Source organism: Halictus rubicundus, chromosome 8, assembly GCF_050948215.1.
Source record: "Halictus rubicundus isolate RS-2024b chromosome 8, iyHalRubi1_principal, whole genome shotgun sequence".
Classification (NCBI taxonomy): Eukaryota; Metazoa; Arthropoda; class Insecta; order Hymenoptera; family Halictidae; genus Halictus; species Halictus rubicundus.
The window spans coordinates 1,359,207-1,375,668 of NC_135156.1; the positions used below are offsets into that span (position 1 = coordinate 1,359,207).

Sequence of the window (16,462 nt, forward strand, 5' to 3'; positions counted from 1 at the left end):
ACCATGTTTCATTAAATCATCAACTCAATGAATGCGGTGACTCTTTCATTGCTCCAGGAGTGATCGATGTGAAGGTAACTTTTTAAAGACTTAATGAATGACCTACACCAGGCCTGTCCAATCCGCGGATCCACATTTGGCCCGTTCTCTCACTTCTTCATTTCGCTCAGGTGGGAAGTGACGTTCCCCTACTATTTGACAATATCGTATCGCCAGAAACGCATTGTCGAGGCTAGCAATTAGGGAAGGTTTATGATACGAACGCGGATTTACCTTTTGGGTTTGTCGAACCGGTCAACAGTTGGCACGCAGATATTTGGGTTATCTTGCAGCACGTTTTAAGGGTTTTCCAGTATTTTGGACGTGTCATAAACCGTAGCCTCGACCGGTGATGTCCAAGAAGAAGGTACCGGTTTACGGACACGGACGGACCTCCGACCTGGAGTCACTCGGCACGGTTGTCAAATTTGCCATTCACCTCGGGTGAAAAAGAGGACTTTTCTCACTACCATCCTGCACGCAGATAAGGATGCGAGGGAAAGGGTATCGGGACCAAGCCGAATTTGAAATGGGTCTGCGACAGCAGAACATCTTTGAAGTTTCTCGCTGTTACTTGACTACAAGCTCAAGACCAACGGAGTCTCACCAAGTCACAGGACTTGCTACGAAGTAGTTCTAAGTATTCTACAGCTAGTCAGTTCAAATAAACTCTGTGGTCTCCAACCAACTACATTTTTTCCCACATCGGTGTGGGTGGTCATTCGAACGAACATTCGGCAAAACGGTCGCGATGTATTCCGCATCACGCATGGCATTTGTTTCTATCGCGGACCTATTGCTATCGTATATTATAACATAAGGAGCCTCTCTCGGAGAGAATACCGTACTTTTATAACAATCTGTATTTTCGTAGGAATTTATAAGCAATAGCTTAATTAAACCGTAGCCCTCAAAAATTGTCTTATGTTTCTAAAAGGTTTCTATCACAATTATTCATTATCCGAAAACAAAAAAAGTAGAAACGAACAGTAATCGCGATTCTCTGTAAAAATGAAATTTTCTTCGAAAGGAGTTTCGATTGCGTTGTTGATTACGGATAAAACGAACGCACTGAATTACACTGTCCAACACCAAAAAAATTTTGCAATACCTGTTGGGTGATTCTTATACACTTTGTCATCCTAAAACCGAATCTGAAAGTAGAATTGCTCCATCACGCAACGTTTTCGAAAAATTTTGGTTTTTGTAAAAATGCCCGATTTTGATACGAAACGACGTGTTACGCAAAAACTAAACACGCGAGAAAGTTCAAATTTGAGTCAAGAGATAGAGGGGACTCTCCTCTACATATTCATATAGTCAATTATATTTTTATGTACTTCCTAATAGTTGTAAATGGTTGTTAAAGTTTGAAAATGTGCCGACGCGGGTACTTTGTACGCTCTATTTTTGCATTTATGTGAAAAATCCTTTATCTAGCAGGAATTTACTATACAGGAATGCATTCTACAGACATTTCTGGTAAAGAAACCATTCACGAAAAGTATTTGGTTCCCTTAATGTACGAGAAGGATCAGAAAATGTTAATTGACAGCGTGTGCGCGACGCGTTCGCGCCAGACGGCCATTGCAGCCTTTTCGCGACTCGCCAGGGCCGTCGCTATGCGTAGTCGACGTTGGTACCACTCAAGTATGTCTTTGCTTACTATGCTTAATTAAATACATTTTTTTGTCTTTTTGGGTGCCAATCATTACAAAAGATTATAAAAATACGAGTTATATTCACATTTCATTGTGGAAATGCTTAATAACGAAAATTGAATACAAAAACTTACCTATTTCTGATGTAAACAAATTAAAAATGTTTCCGCCTTGCTTGACGTTTGTTCCTGGTATCCCGATTTTCAATAATAAGTGTCCAGCAGTAATCAGCAAGCATCCGCACATAAGTCTTTTCCTTTGTAACGTTTTTCATTGTTGAAATATCTTGATGAAAGATTAATGCTGGAATTGTATTCCTTGTTTTGATTTTAAAATAATTTCGTCATGAATATAACAAAAACAGTCCGGCTGATTTATACACTTCCGCGAGATTTTATCGATTTAATATAGAGCGATCTATGTCTTAATTATGTACTTCGATCAATAAAATCGATAAAAATAGTCCCATTTACATAGTGTTTGGACTTATTTTAATCGGAAGAATCTTGAATGTCCATTGGTATTACAATTACAAAAATAAGACAACAATTACTGAAAATAAAATTTTCCAGTCACCGCATTGCTGCGGTCAATTTTCTTTATTAAGCATTTCCACAATGAAATGTGAATATAACTCGTATTTTTATAATCTTTTGTAATGATTGGCACCCAAAAAGACAAAAAAAATGTATTTAATTAAGCATAGTAAGCAAAGACATACTTGAGTGGTACCAACGTCGACTACGCATAGCGACGGCCCTGGCGAGTCGCGAAAAGGCTGCAATGGCCGTCTGGCGCGAACGCGTCGCGCACACGCTGTCAATTAACATTTTCTGATGCTTCTCGTACATTAAGGGAACCAAATACTTTTCGTGAATGGTTTCTTTACCAGAAATGTCTGTAGAATGCATTCCTGTATAGTAAATTCCTGCTAGATAAAGGATTTTTCACATAAATGCAAAAATAGAGCGTACAAAGTACCCGCGTCGGCACATTTTCAAACTTTAACAACCATTTACAACTATTAGGAAGTACATAAAAATATAATTGACTATATGAATATGTAGAGGAGAGTCCCCTCTATCTCTTGACTCAAATTTGAACTTTCTCGCGTGTTTAGTTTTTGCGTAACACGTCGTTTCGTATCAAAATCGGGCATTTTTACAAAAACCAAAATTTTTCGAAAACGTTGCGTGATGGAGCAATTCTACTTTCAGATTCGGTTTTAGGATGACAAAGTGTATAAGAATCACCCAACAGGTATTGCAAAAGTCGAAAAAAGTTTAATTTTGTTGGACAGTGTTATCAGAAACTTCCGACTGTACAATATTGAATTTAAGTTTATTTAGTTTAAGGCGGCCGGCATGGTTTGAAATCCACATACGTATGCAAGGGTCAAAATCTAGTCAAACTGCCGCTTCAATATTGCAATGAGCAGTTTAGAAGTGGTCAATTGTGTTTCCTAAAAGTCCAATCTACGTCTGTATAGAGGCCATATTGCGAATTTCTACCTCATCGTGGAGTAATTTGATATATTCGGCAGAAAATTCGAATTCTGAAGCAAGTATGACGTCACAAGATGGCTGCCGCTGTGAGATTCTCTTAATTTCGAGAGCTTTAGTGTTCGTATCGAAAAAAAGGTTCTATAAAGACGTAGCAAAGACATGTACAAACACGGTGGTATGCATTTTTAATTGATTACTTACTTATTTAAGACGTAAAATGTCTAGAAAAAAAGGCACAGTGTAACATAGCGTGATAGTCAAGGCCAAATGCCTGCCGGCCCCCTTAAGTTAGATACGCACTGTTCAAGATGCGCGCGTCTTGAGCTAATTACTGCAATTACGGCAACTAATATAGTCATCCGGCCAATCGACCAAATCATTGGCTGATCGAACATCTAGATCATTCTAGAAGGATCTGTTCTTTACAACAGGAAACCGTCTGTTTTAATTTTAAATGATCAGACAAGAAATAGAGCAACCGCATGCCTTTTCTCTCTCTTAGCACTTGTTCTTCTTTGAAACGCGATCGAACCTTTTTTTGTGCTTTATTCAAACGGCCACGAGGAGATTCCCCTTTTCGCAACTCTGAGCGAATTTACCGCTTTAATCCAAACAAGCGCTTTACCGTATTAATATACCTGCGTGATTACTTGTAAAGGTGACGAATCTTTTAGGAGAAAACTAACGAAAAGTGATTGTAAACTGTGAAAGTTGTTTATTAAAGATAACGTTCGACTCCTAAACCGTTTTACAATTGAACGTGCACCCGTCCGCTGCGCAACGAGGAAAATAGAACTCGCTTTTGTTCCTCGCAAAAATTTTCTGGTCCTTCGAGGCGGATCCGCGTAAACGCGCCTGCAACCTGCTTCAACCACGTGGAAGCTATTCTAGATCCGCTGTCTCATAACTTCTCCTTCGTCGAAATGGAGTTCTCTGGCGACGAACTAATCCAGATGCAGTGCGAGCTGCGGTGAACAATCAATAGAACAGTTGAAAACATGAATAAGAAGGGGCAAGCAAACATAACTCAGGCCATTATAAATACGAGGATTCAAATGCTCGACAAGCTCTGGCAAGAATTTAACGCCAATAAAGATGCTCTTACCTTTCGGCACAAGGAGTTGTTGAAGTCCGTCGAGTTGTTGAAACGTGGCAGCTCTGATCAAAGAATTACCGACCACGAACGACAACAATACTCAAGTTTGGAAAATTCTGACGGATCAATACGAGAACAAGAGAGTTTTGGTCCGCTCCTGTCTGTCCAAGTTTGCTTCCTGGAAGAAGCCTAAACGCGAACCACGTGCTCAACTCGAAAAGCTAATCAATTGCGTATCGAGCACAGTCAGTTCCCTTGAAAATCTCGGTCGTTCAATTCGAAGTTCCGAAGACTGGTTCGTGTATTGTGTCAACGAGTGACTCGACGATCGAACCCGCTCCAAATGGGAAGAAGCGATCACGGCCAGCAACGAACCTCCATTGTACGCTACTTTATCGGAATTCCTGTCACAAAGACTTCAGACACTGGAAGTCCTGGACACCAGTCGACGCGAATCAGCTGAAATCGTCTTCAAACGAAAAGAGTCAACCGCCAGTATCCCGCTCCGTTGGTGCAAATCACGCGGAGAAGGGCGCCATCAAAATCAAGTGCGCGTTGAGCCACAAAGAACATTTCATTATGCGTTTCGAGCAATACAGAGTTGAAACCGCGCTAGTCCGAAAGCTCACGGTCCAGTCAACGGGCGTGTGCATAAATTGCCTAGGCAATCATAGACTCAGTGAGTGCCAGTCGAAACGCGGATGCTTTGTGTGCGGGGAGCGTCGTCATTCGTCTCTGCACAAAGCCTTTAAAGCTCACGTCTCATGCGCAGGTAGCTACATCAATTCGCTCTTGACGTACGACTGCAGAGGTCAACATCGTACGGCTCGCATCCAAGTGCATCAGACTCGCTGTAAGAGCTCTGGTCGATCAGGGATCCGAAGTATCCACGATGACCGAAAGTCTCGTTCAACGTCTGCGGTTGCCTCGAGTCCATTCCTCGTTAGCCGTCTTCAGAATCGGAGGTCAACAGGTCGCGACTTCACGTGGAAGTGCCTCCTTAGTCACTTGGTCTAGCCTGAGCAACGACAAGGCATTAGTGTCAGCTCTAATATTACCTAAACTAACGTCGTATGCCAGCAACTGATCGGTAAAGGCCTCACTTACACAATCTCGAGTTGGCAGATCCAGACTTCGCTTCAGCGTCTACGCATCCATAATTAAAGACGAACTCAGAAAGGGAAAACATCAGCAACCAGCCACCCAGAATAGAGTATTCGAGTGGATACTCTCTGGTCGCACTGGTTCCAACCAGCCGTCAAAATCTACCCACGCTCATCACATCACAGTGGCAGATTCACTCGCATCTCTGGTGCGGCAACTCTGGGAGCAGGAAGAAGTACCCTCTGGTTCCAATCCACTCACTCATGAGAAACAAGAGTGCGAGAACTTCTTCCAAGCTACTCACGTTCGGAACCACGAAGGAAGATTCATCGTCAGACTTCCTTTCTCCAAACCTGTGCCTGATTTCAGCGCCTCTCGCAACGCCGCAGCCGCTGCTCTACACAGAATGGAAAAAAGTTTCCTATCAAATGAAGCGCTCAAGGAATCGTACGTCGATTTCATAGACGCGTACGAGGATCTTGGGCATATGAGCCGTATATCAAATCCGATTCAAGGTAAGAATGCATTTTTCTTACCGCATCATGGAGTTTTCAGGGCCTCCAGTTCAACCACGCGCTTGAGGGTCGTCTTCAACGGCTCCTGGAGTTCCTCCACCACGACATCACTCAACCAGCACCTGCATGCTGGACAGAACCTACTGCCAAACCTCAGCGATGTTCTTCTCCGTTGGCGAATACATGCGGTCGTCCTGGTAGCGGACATTGAGAAAATGTACCGCCAAATCATTGTTCACTCTGAAGACCGCGACTATCAGCGGATCCTGTGGCGGAGAACGAATGGAGAAGAGGTCCATGAGTACCGTGACGTTCCTCGCAATCAGAACACTGAACCAGTTAGCTGCCGACGAGAAAGAGAGGTAACCTAAGGGCGCAGCTGCAGGACACAACACATAGCCGATGTTGTCACTGGAGCCACCGATGTTCAAGACTTGGCAAAGATAACCTCAAAACTCATTAATTTGAGGCTTTCAACAGCCCAGACCTACCAAATGGAGCGAACCAAACGAGCGCCATTGCCGTCAAGGTCAAAACTGGAGCAGTCTCGGATCTCACGCACTCGACGTTGGGATTGCTGTGGCACCCGAGTGAAGATTACTCACCTTCGCCGTTCACGAGCCCTTATGCGACGCCGTGGTGACCGGACGAGCGGTACTCTCACAATACGCTTAGCTCGTCGATCCGGTCGGTTGGTTAGTTCTAACCATCGTGAGAGCCAAGATCCTTTTCCAATCGACGTGGCAGCTCGGGCTAGGATGGGACGACCGTTGCTGGAAGACGAGGCAACGACTTGGTGGGAGTTCACCAGTGAACTCACTCTCTTACGCTCCACCTGCATTCCCAGGCACATGGTGGGTGGTTGTGATCGAACGAGCTGGGAGCTGCACGGGTTCTCAGACGTTTCAGAGAAGGCCTTTGCCGCGGTACTCTATATCCGCTACCAGACCACAGGCAAAAACTACAAAGTCTCTCTGATTTCAGCCAAAACCAAGACTGCCCGATCAAGTAGATCTACCTGCCACGTTGGAACTCTGCGAAGCGCATCCGCTAGCTCGGACAGCTAACCACGTCATCTCGGCGCTCAAACTTGGCGGGTGTTCCTTCACCAACGAACCGATTCGACAGTTACGCTCGGTTGGGTTCGAGGACATCCATCTAAGTGGAAAACCTACATGGCCAGCAGAGTCTCTGATATTCAACGGCTCACTCTAGAAGCTCATTGGCATCACGTGGAAGGAACCTACAATCTAGCGGACGCTGCATCCCGGGGGCTATCTCCAAAAGCTCCGATTCACCATCTTGCCAATTGAGCATGTTCACAGGGAGTTTCTGCACGGGGGAGTCCAAGCCACCCCCGGAGCACTGCGCCTTCGCTTCTGGATACCACCTGGACGCAACCTGATAAAAAGAAGTATCAGACAATACGTGAAGTGTATTCGCTGGCGGTCAACACCGGCTAATTAAATGATGGCTGACCTTTCTTTTATCGTGAGGGAAATATATCACGCATCCCCCGAACCCCCTGGGAGGGGAACGGGGGTATGTGGGACTCCGCGGCGGTGTATGCAATGCCTGGTATACCTAGAAAACCCCACGGTGGCCTCCCTGAGCTAATTGGGAGGCGATCGGAATCTCGAAATGGAATGCAACCGACCAACCCCTACCCCTGACAACTTCGGCCCCATCCCGGGGGGAGAGAAGCCAGCCCAATGTGATTCTACTCTAGTAGGACCCTGCGCGGGCCACCCACACGGAGTCTCCCCACCCGAGAGACGCTCGGCTGGGCGACACGAGTCACAGCTCATGTCGCCCGCGGCTCCGGAGAACCCCTCCCTCACTCGAGGGAGGAGTAACCCCAAGTGGCTCCTCACCCGACCGAGGGATGAGGTCTCCGCACGCGGTACATAAGGAGCGGTCAAGACGAATTCCGGCTGACCCAGTCAAGCCCGTGACGCCCGGTACGGAGGGCGGCCTGTCGAATTGGCGGGACGGGGCGATACGCTCTCCCGGCCCCGACCCCACCCCTGGGGCCGGCCCACCCCTGTGGGGAAGCCTTCTGGTAGTCCCCTCTATGGCGGTGATGGAAGTATTAGTTAGTCCTACCGCCGCCATCACGTCTGCGACCCCTAACCGGGGGCCACCGACCTCTAGTGGGACGTCCCCTAGAGGCCACTCTCCTGGCGGAGAGGGGGTCGGCCTCCCTCTCCCTCTCCGCTGCCTCCTTCTGCGACATTACTTGTTCGCAGAAGGAAGCGACCGCATTCCATGGCCCCTCTCCGCCAACCATGTAGTCGATCACGGCCGGCAGCGAGAGGTCCGCCCCGATAATGCCCCTGAGGACACGCCGCCGCGCCGACCACGCTGGACATTCCAAAAAAATCATGGCTGACCTTCCTCCACAGCGAGTGACAGCAGCAGCGGCTGTTCCTCCACGTCGGAATAGATTACGCCGGTCCAATCTGGCTTTGAACAGCACCAGGGCGGGGTCAAAAGGCATGCAAAGGATTCTTCGTGGTCTTCGTCTCTATGACCACGAAGGCCGTCCATCTTCACGCTGTTTCAGATTACAGCACCAAAGCGTTCCTGGCAACCTCCCGGCGTGTCATTTCTCGGCGAGGTCTGTGCTCGAACAACTACACCGACTGCGGCACTAATTTCCAGGATGCCGAAAACGAGCTGCGTCGCCTCTTCTCGGCCCGAGCAGCCCACTGAACCAAGCACAGGGTTCCGTGACACTTCAACCCCCCGCGTCACCTTACTTCGGGGGCCTGTGGAAAGCAGCAGTGATGTCCACAAAGCACGACATTCGGCGAGTCCTGGGGGAGAGTAAGCTGACGTACGAGGATACGGCCACCTTCCTCAGCCAAACAGGAGATTGTCTTAACTCGTGGCCGCTGTCCGCCCTCTTCGATGACCCCCAAGATTTGGCAACGCTCACTCCTGGGCATTTTTTGATCGGATCCGCCGTCAAAGCCTTGCCGGATCCCGCGCTACTGGACCTGAAACCGTCTCGGCTGTCTCGTTGGCAGCTACTCGTTTAGATGCGAGATCAATTCTAGCAACGATGGGTAAGGGAGTATCTCCACGGCTTCCTCACGCAACCCAAATGGAAATAGCCCGATGACAGCTACCAAACTGGACGGCTCTATCTTATCACCGCGGAGAACACGTCACCATACCACTGGCCACTCGCGAGGATTTAAACCGTCCATCGAGGTGTAGATATCAAAATTCGAGTCTGCACGCTCAAAACTGCTTCAACGACCTTGGTGAAACCAATCCACAAGCTCGTTCATCTTCATCATCATCATCAGTTGCTCACCATCCGCGATCTCTGCCAACTCACAATCCTCGCCCGAATTGTCTGGGAGCGGATAAACTATAAAATCAACGTCAATCAAAAATTTTAGAAAAGCGGAATCCGAAATTTTAATGTGATCGCGCTCACTTACCGACGACGTCACCTGCGACATCAGATGCAAGAATATAAACACACGGACCCTCGCGACACAAACACCGCGTCGGAATGCGTAATAGCATGATGTCACTCAGGTATGCTTTGACACAAAATATATCCTCGCGCCGGGTAAAATCATCGTTGATCCCAGGAACTTGTAGTATACTTTAACACTTATAGATATATACACTCCATCGACCGTAAATGACTGGTTTCATTGACTAATTGTGTTAGTCAAGGCGGGCGGCAATGTTCAATATGCGCGCGTCTTGAATTAATTACGACTCTTGCCGCCGCACGCCTACCATTAGCGAGCGAGGCGCCGTTATTACGTTCAATGAGCCAATCGGACTGCTCGACGAACAAGCATCCGCCAATCGAACAAGTCATTGGCTGATCGAACATCTAGATCCTTCTGGAAGGATCTGTTCGTTAAAACAGGAAACCGTCGTTTTTTTAGCGATCAGACAAGAAATAGGGCAACCGCATGTGTTTTCTCTCTCTCTCTCTCTCTCCCTCTCCCTCTACCTCTCCCTCTCCCTCCCCCTCTCCCTCTCCCCCCCCTCTCTCTCTCTCTCTCTCTTAGCACTTGTTTTTCTCTGAAACGCGATCGAACCCTTTTTTGTGCTTTATTCAAACGGTCACGAGGGGATTCCTCTTTTCGTGACTCTGAGCAAATTTATCGCTTCAATTCAAACAAGCGCTTCACCGCATTAATATACCTGCACGATTACTTGTAAAGGTGACGAATCTCTTAGGAGAAAACTAACGAAAAGTGATTGTAAACTGTGAAAGTGGTTTATTAATGATAACGTTCGACACACGCGCGCGATACATCATCTCGATTCTCCCAAAACCTTTTACAATTGCAAAGAGTAAAATCGAACTCGCTTTTGTTCCTCGCGAACACGCACCGTGTAATCGACAAGCGATGATTGAAGTAAATCCTCTTCCATTGCTTTGTGTAATGTATAAAGATCGTTAAAATTTTCCGATAATTAGAATTCACTTTTTTTGCTTTAAATCTATTTCTTGATTGCTCCCGAATTTCTCGCGAAGAAAAAAAAATGGAAATTACCTATCAGTGTATATTGACGATTTTCTTAATTATAGTAAAATATAGCGATATATTATATTTTCGTTTCAATAGGCCAGGAACAGAAGATGTTCTGCATAATTATTTCTATCAATTGCTATTATTATTAAGTAGCCATTAATGGATTATGCTGTTCACATCTTATAATTGAGGTGAAACAAAACAATTATTAGTTGTTATGCTTATTGGAATTCTTTCACACACACTTTATCAATTGTATTGTAGCGGCTAGCTGGGTGCCGGAAGAGAAATCTTCGGTGCACCAGCACCAAGAAAGATTTATGGTTTCCACAGCATAAGGGGGCCGGCAGGCATTTGGCCTTGACTGTCACGCTATGTTACACTGTGCCTTTTTTTCTAGACATTTTACGTCTTAAATAAGTAAGTAATCAATTAAAAATGCATACCACCGTGTTTGTACATGTCTTTGCTACGTCTGTATAGAGCTCTTTTTTCGATACGAACACTAAATCTCTCGAAATTAAGAGAATCTCACAGCGGCAGCCATCTTGTGACGTCATACTTGCTTCAGAATTCGAATTTTCTGCCGAATATTACAAATTACTCCATGATGAGGTAGAAATTCGCAATTTGGGCTCTATACAGACGTAGATTGGACTTTTAGGAAACACAATTGACCACTTCTAAACTGCTCATTGCAATATTGAAGCGACAGTTTGTCTGGATTTTCAGCCTTGCATACATATATGGATTTCAAACCATGCCGGCCCCCATAAGATGCTATTTGTGAGAAAACGTCTTTAACGATTTTGGCCACTTAGCGGACAGATGTGTCCTTGTAGTTCCTAGCGACGAACTCAATAGCGCAAGTGGACGCCATAAATTATGGGTAGTCGAAGGGTCTCCAGCTTAGAGTGTCCCAGCGACGCGTGCCTGTTTTCTATCAACCGGGAAAGCTGGGCCCGTTGACGTAAGCCAGCAGCCACGTACCGTACTTAGCACTGGGCCCGGAAGACACCCCGCTGCCTTCACCAAAATTAGTTTTTAACAAAGTGACTCGCTCACCCTTCTCACGCACGAGGGGCGTGGAACGTGGGCGTGTGATGCAAAATTCACTGATTGGTGGAAGTTCCTCGAAAGGACTTCCACCAATCAGTCGACAAGCGTTTTTGGAGATATAAGGCAGAGACTACCGACGCGAGAGACGAGTCTAGTCACAGCCGAATCTCAATCGAGTTAAAAAGTCAGTCGAGTCTAGCTAGTCACAGCCGAGTCAGAGTTCAATCGCGCTAGTTGAACTCCTCCGGACGCCGCCGCGACAACCCTGAATAAATAAACGATTCAGTCACAAAACCTGATTAGAATATTATTCGAAGGCACCCGTCTCCGACAACCCAGTTCCTTCAGTATCAAAATGAATAAATGTCGATAGGAGATGTTATTCGTGCAGACTTTTGATCATTATTGTACGGTAAGTCGCAACATGGTGTTTTATCAGTTACGACTATACGATAACTCGTAATTATAACAATAATTATAATTATTAATTGTAATTATAATAATAATGGGTATTTATATGGTTTTTAATATTTTTGGACTAATTTACAGAAACGTGAAACAAATAGATACTTTTTCTCTATTAATAATATTGTTTATTAATTAACATTAATTATGTACTAATCAATCTTTCAAGGTTCCTAAAAATGTTGAACTTAGGCCACTTATCAATCGTGGGCTCATACATCCAAGCATAGTATTTGTTCGGTCTGTTGTGCAGACGATTTAAAGACGTTTAGATGGTTTCCTGATGGTAAAGTGGATCGTTTCGTTAGCTACTACATTTAAAAGTAACAATGTCATTTTACAGCACCCAATGCGATGCATTGTCAACGAGGAAAAAACTCTTAAACAATTAATAAGAAGACGTTTTCTTCGTTCGAATAACGATTACAATGAAAGCGTACTGGCACAAATTTAAGGTTTCGCTAAAGGAATGCGCGTACATACAAGTTGTCCCTTGTCTCAGCGAATTGTGAGCAATTTCGTTATTCATCGTTGATCAGTTTGAGAATTTCAATTAATCTACCTCAGGGCTCGGAATTATTGACTTGCGACGGCCGATTTTTGAAGGCTCTGCCCCCTCTACCAGGCCGCGCGTCTCGCTCCTCGTAGCGGTGCTAGTTCTCGAGCCAGTTCAAGCGCGTACCATCGGCGCTACTCCTGGCGCGTTAGAGCGACACCCAGCGATGCGAACCGCTACATCCAAACTTCCTGTAGATCTTACCAATTTATCAAGTAGGTCTAAACGTGGCGTAGATGAAGTTATTCCGGAAGTTGATAAAATTTGGACAATACAATTAAAAATTATGTTTTAAATTTATCTTGCGAATTTATTTTCTACTTTATTTTCTTTTTTTCTTTTTTTTCTGTTGTCCGAAATTGTCGTGCGACATAGTGGAATAGGCCTACAGGGGGTACCACTGACAAAAAAAAACCGCATTGACAATAGTTCGTCGACAGTAATGTGGAAAACTATTGATACGAGTGTCGCCCTAACGCGCCACGAATAGCGCCTATGGTACGCACCTGAGCTGGCTCGAGATCCAGGACCGCCACGGAGAGCGAGACCCGTGACCGGGTCGAGGGGCGCAGCCTTCGAAAATCGGCCGTCGCGAGTCAACAATTCCAAGCCCAGATCTACCTATACCTATACTAGTAATTATTAAGTACCCGTTCTTCTTTATCTGTTTGAAGGAAATTGAATTATGTTCCAGTAAGTATATTATACTAATGACTACTGAAAAAATTAAGAAATCAAAGTTTAAATTGGAAGTAAATATTGCTGTACTATTATGGAAAGTTTTAAGTTAATCATAGGGCGCTAAATATTTTTCGAGTTTGCGTTTTAAATTGATAAAAATTCAGTCATCATTCCGTTACAATCGGAAATCATTAACCCGGAAAAACTTGTTTTATATCGTGTCAATTATTCGTAAGTTATATACGTTTAGTTTTCATTCTGAACGATTAAGAATATATCATTGTTACAAACAAATATGTTTGCACCATAACTACAATCTCGTTTTAATCCTTATCCAGTTCGTACTCGAAGCGTACCGTAGACTGTAAACATTTCGTATCGTGAGCTTTGCATATCATTAAAGATGTATTCGACACGTCTTTTGGCACACACGTCTTTTACGCGTACACAAGTGTGTACTCACTGAACAACGCTATCAGAGATGGGCAAAATTTTCTGGCTATAATCAAACATAAATAGAAACATTACGAATCACAATTACAATAGGATATTTCTTTGATTATAATCAGCTGATCACCATGTTTATTTCATCATTTGGTGTCCAATAGATATGATAACAAGGCTGAAGTTCCGAAAATCGGTCAAATCGGACTGAGATCAAATTTTGCACATATCGTATGTTTTACTTCATTAAAAGTATGTTTCCCAAAAGGATTTTTGACAACTCGAAAATTTTTTTATCGAAGTAACATCATTTTCTACCTTATCGATATAACATTTTCCATCTTACCGGCACAACGCTGGGATTAGGTGCCATTACTGAACCTGTTATTGCTGCACTCGGGTTGGATCAGATCTGGGTTAGGTTTAGGTTAGGTTTTTGCAGCTCAGGGTATATAAATACGGAGGAGGGCGGTAGGCGTGCTGTCCGGGCCATGCTCACTGTATTCCACCGGTGGCATAAGGGATGGATGGGTCTCCTACCAGGTGACGCGGGTTATCACTGAGCACGGGTGCTTCGGGGCTTGCCTGTGTCGGATCGGGAAGGAGACCGAGGCGGCGTGTCACTACTGCGGCGATCTGCGGGGCACGCGCAGCACACCCTACAGAAGTTTCCTGCGGGCCACGACGTCTCGCTCACGGTTATTGTCGAGGCCATAGTTGGAGGCGAGGGGGTATGGGAGAGTTCGCCTCCTTTTGTGAGCAGGTCATGCTCCAGAAGGAGGCAGCAAAACGATTCCGGCCACAGGGAAGAGAGTGTGGCTGCTCAGGACACGCGGGGGCGCTCTTGGTAATCCCAAGGCGAGAGACCGGGGGTCCCCTTATACTTGGTCGCCAATGGCGTCCCCGGAGTCCGTCGAGCATCTTGGGCGGCAGCCCGGATATCCAGTGGGCGTCCTAACAGGGGGGAGGCACCGCGTCGTCCGTTGCGCGATGTCTTGGGACAGAGTAGGTACGGGAGTAGGCCACGTCTCCGTCCAGGGAGGTATGCAGAGGCGGGGGCATACTGGATAGAAATGAGCGCGCGGTCACAGGAACCCTCAGGGGCCTAGAGATGGACGTGGAGGAGTTAGTGGGTATACTTCATATTGCACATCCTACCGAGGAGACCCACATAACCCGGTCCTCCTTCCCCGGGGAGGGGGGAGGGAGTATCCGTATTGTGATTACCTTCCCGAACCAAAAAAAAAGATCTGTGTTAGGTTTGGATATGATTGCTCCCACTCTTTCGGACGTGTTTGATAGCGTCCGGAGCCTCCGTCGAGAGGGGGTGGATCCCGAGGTATGGGAGGACGAGATGGAGGACGAAAGGAGCCACGTCTGGGGGCGCAGATACCGGGTGTAGAAGGAACGTCTCACCCCGGGTCAGAGGTGAACGGGGGCAAGCCGTTCAGGCCGCCCTGCGGAACTTCCACCGATGGAGACGCAGGGCGAAACGTAGAATAACCTACGCGGTGTGACCACTGCGGCGAGCCGCAAGGCACGGCGCAGCATACAGTGGCGAAATGCCCTGCATGGGCAAGGGTGCGCCGCAGGCCAGGACCTCTCGTTGCCGGCGATCGTTGACGACGAGAGGGCCTGGCAGGCGTTCACCTCCTTCTGCAAGCAAGTAATGCTGCAGAAGGAGGAGGTGGAACGGGATCGAGAGCGGAATCTCGATCCCGCCCGCCAGGGTGGTCGGCTGGACGAAAGTTTAGTCGCCCATCGGACAGCCCCAATGGGGAGGGGGGGTTGCCACCTCCATGTCCGTTGTGGGACGGCCTCAAGTAGAGTAGGTTGGGAGAACAGAAGGGAAGCCCCTCTCCGAGGTCTGGAATGGAATAGCGGGGATACCCGGTTTGAAATGTGCGCGCGGATCACGGGTACCCCCAGAAGCTTAGGGACGGACGTTGAGAATTTGATGCGGTATACCTTGGCCCTCGTCGGCCGGTCTTCGGGTGTCCGCCAAAAAAAGGTTTGGATATGATTATGTTTAAGTTTTAATGTTTATAGGCAAGGTTGATCGTGGCGGTAGATATCGTATATCGGTTTGATTCAAAAACATGTTGAGCTTAGTTCGGACAAGCCGGTAAGGTACAAAACACAGACTTAAGATTAGTACAGACATTGCAGCTTATGGGCTTTTCTGTCTAGGCTTCGGAGGCTCTAGGAGCCCCCGTACCATTTCGGTGTCGCATGTTACTGATAGTTTGCGGATTTAAGCGTATTAGCATGAACTGAACATTCCATGTACTTCATTTTTACTAGGAATGCTTAATATGGTTTGGAGGCTACACGTGTATATGGCGCGTATTTCTGAACGGTGCAAATAGTGTTTATGAAGTGTAGTGTTTGTGGTATTACAAAAATAGAAAATATAGCAAAATCAATTTTGGTTAGAAAGTATGTTGTATATAGTTTTACATACTTTAAACCAATGCTCTACTTTTTTTGCCATTTTTGAACGTGTAAATACATATTTAATATCCTTCTCTTTTGTTTCTTTTAAAATAAGTACTTGCAAGTTTAATCAAATCAAAAGTGATTGTGCTTGCTTTTTTTTATGTCTATACAAATAAGAATTCACTCAATTTTAACAATTTAAGTTGAAGTTAATTGTGTTAATTTTTGTTATAATATTTTTAATCAAAATGTTAAGCTAACGCATATTTTCTATTGTACAATTCATTACAACAGTAATCTTTTAAGTATTAAGTATATTCTTCTAGTACAATTCATTATTTGATTGAAAAGATATAAATTTTGTTTTTACTCGTGTGTTAT

At 45.6% G+C, this 16,462-nt stretch overlaps 3 long non-coding RNA genes across 4 annotated transcripts in view; 1 reads left to right on the forward strand and 2 right to left on the reverse strand.

Annotated features, from left to right (window-relative positions):
- Nucleotides 1-246: 246 nt before the first annotated feature.
- The window catches only part of LOC143356653 (uncharacterized), a 41,566-nt gene continuing 25,350 nt past the window's right edge, over nucleotides 247-16,462 (forward strand). Inside the window, exons 1-3 of one of the 2 annotated variants that reach the window (XR_013082713.1) lie at nucleotides 247-1,122; nucleotides 3,010-3,055; nucleotides 3,494-4,103. This is a non-coding gene — a long non-coding RNA (uncharacterized LOC143356653). Of the gene's footprint in view, nucleotides 1,123-3,009; nucleotides 3,056-3,493; nucleotides 4,180-16,462 lie in introns of those variants that run through there. The other variant, XR_013082712.1, reaches the window with a different exon arrangement.
- LOC143356434 (uncharacterized) lies at nucleotides 5,661-6,985 on the reverse strand. The gene is made up of 3 exons (XR_013082666.1): nucleotides 6,526-6,985; nucleotides 5,942-6,186; nucleotides 5,661-5,802 (listed from the first exon to the last, which is right to left on the reverse strand). It is a non-coding gene; the product is annotated as an uncharacterized LOC143356434 (long non-coding RNA).
- Nucleotides 9,181-10,667, reverse strand: LOC143356129 (uncharacterized). Its single transcript, XR_013082619.1, has 3 exons — nucleotides 9,970-10,667; nucleotides 9,388-9,890; nucleotides 9,181-9,302 (listed from the first exon to the last, which is right to left on the reverse strand). It is a non-coding gene; the product is annotated as an uncharacterized LOC143356129 (long non-coding RNA).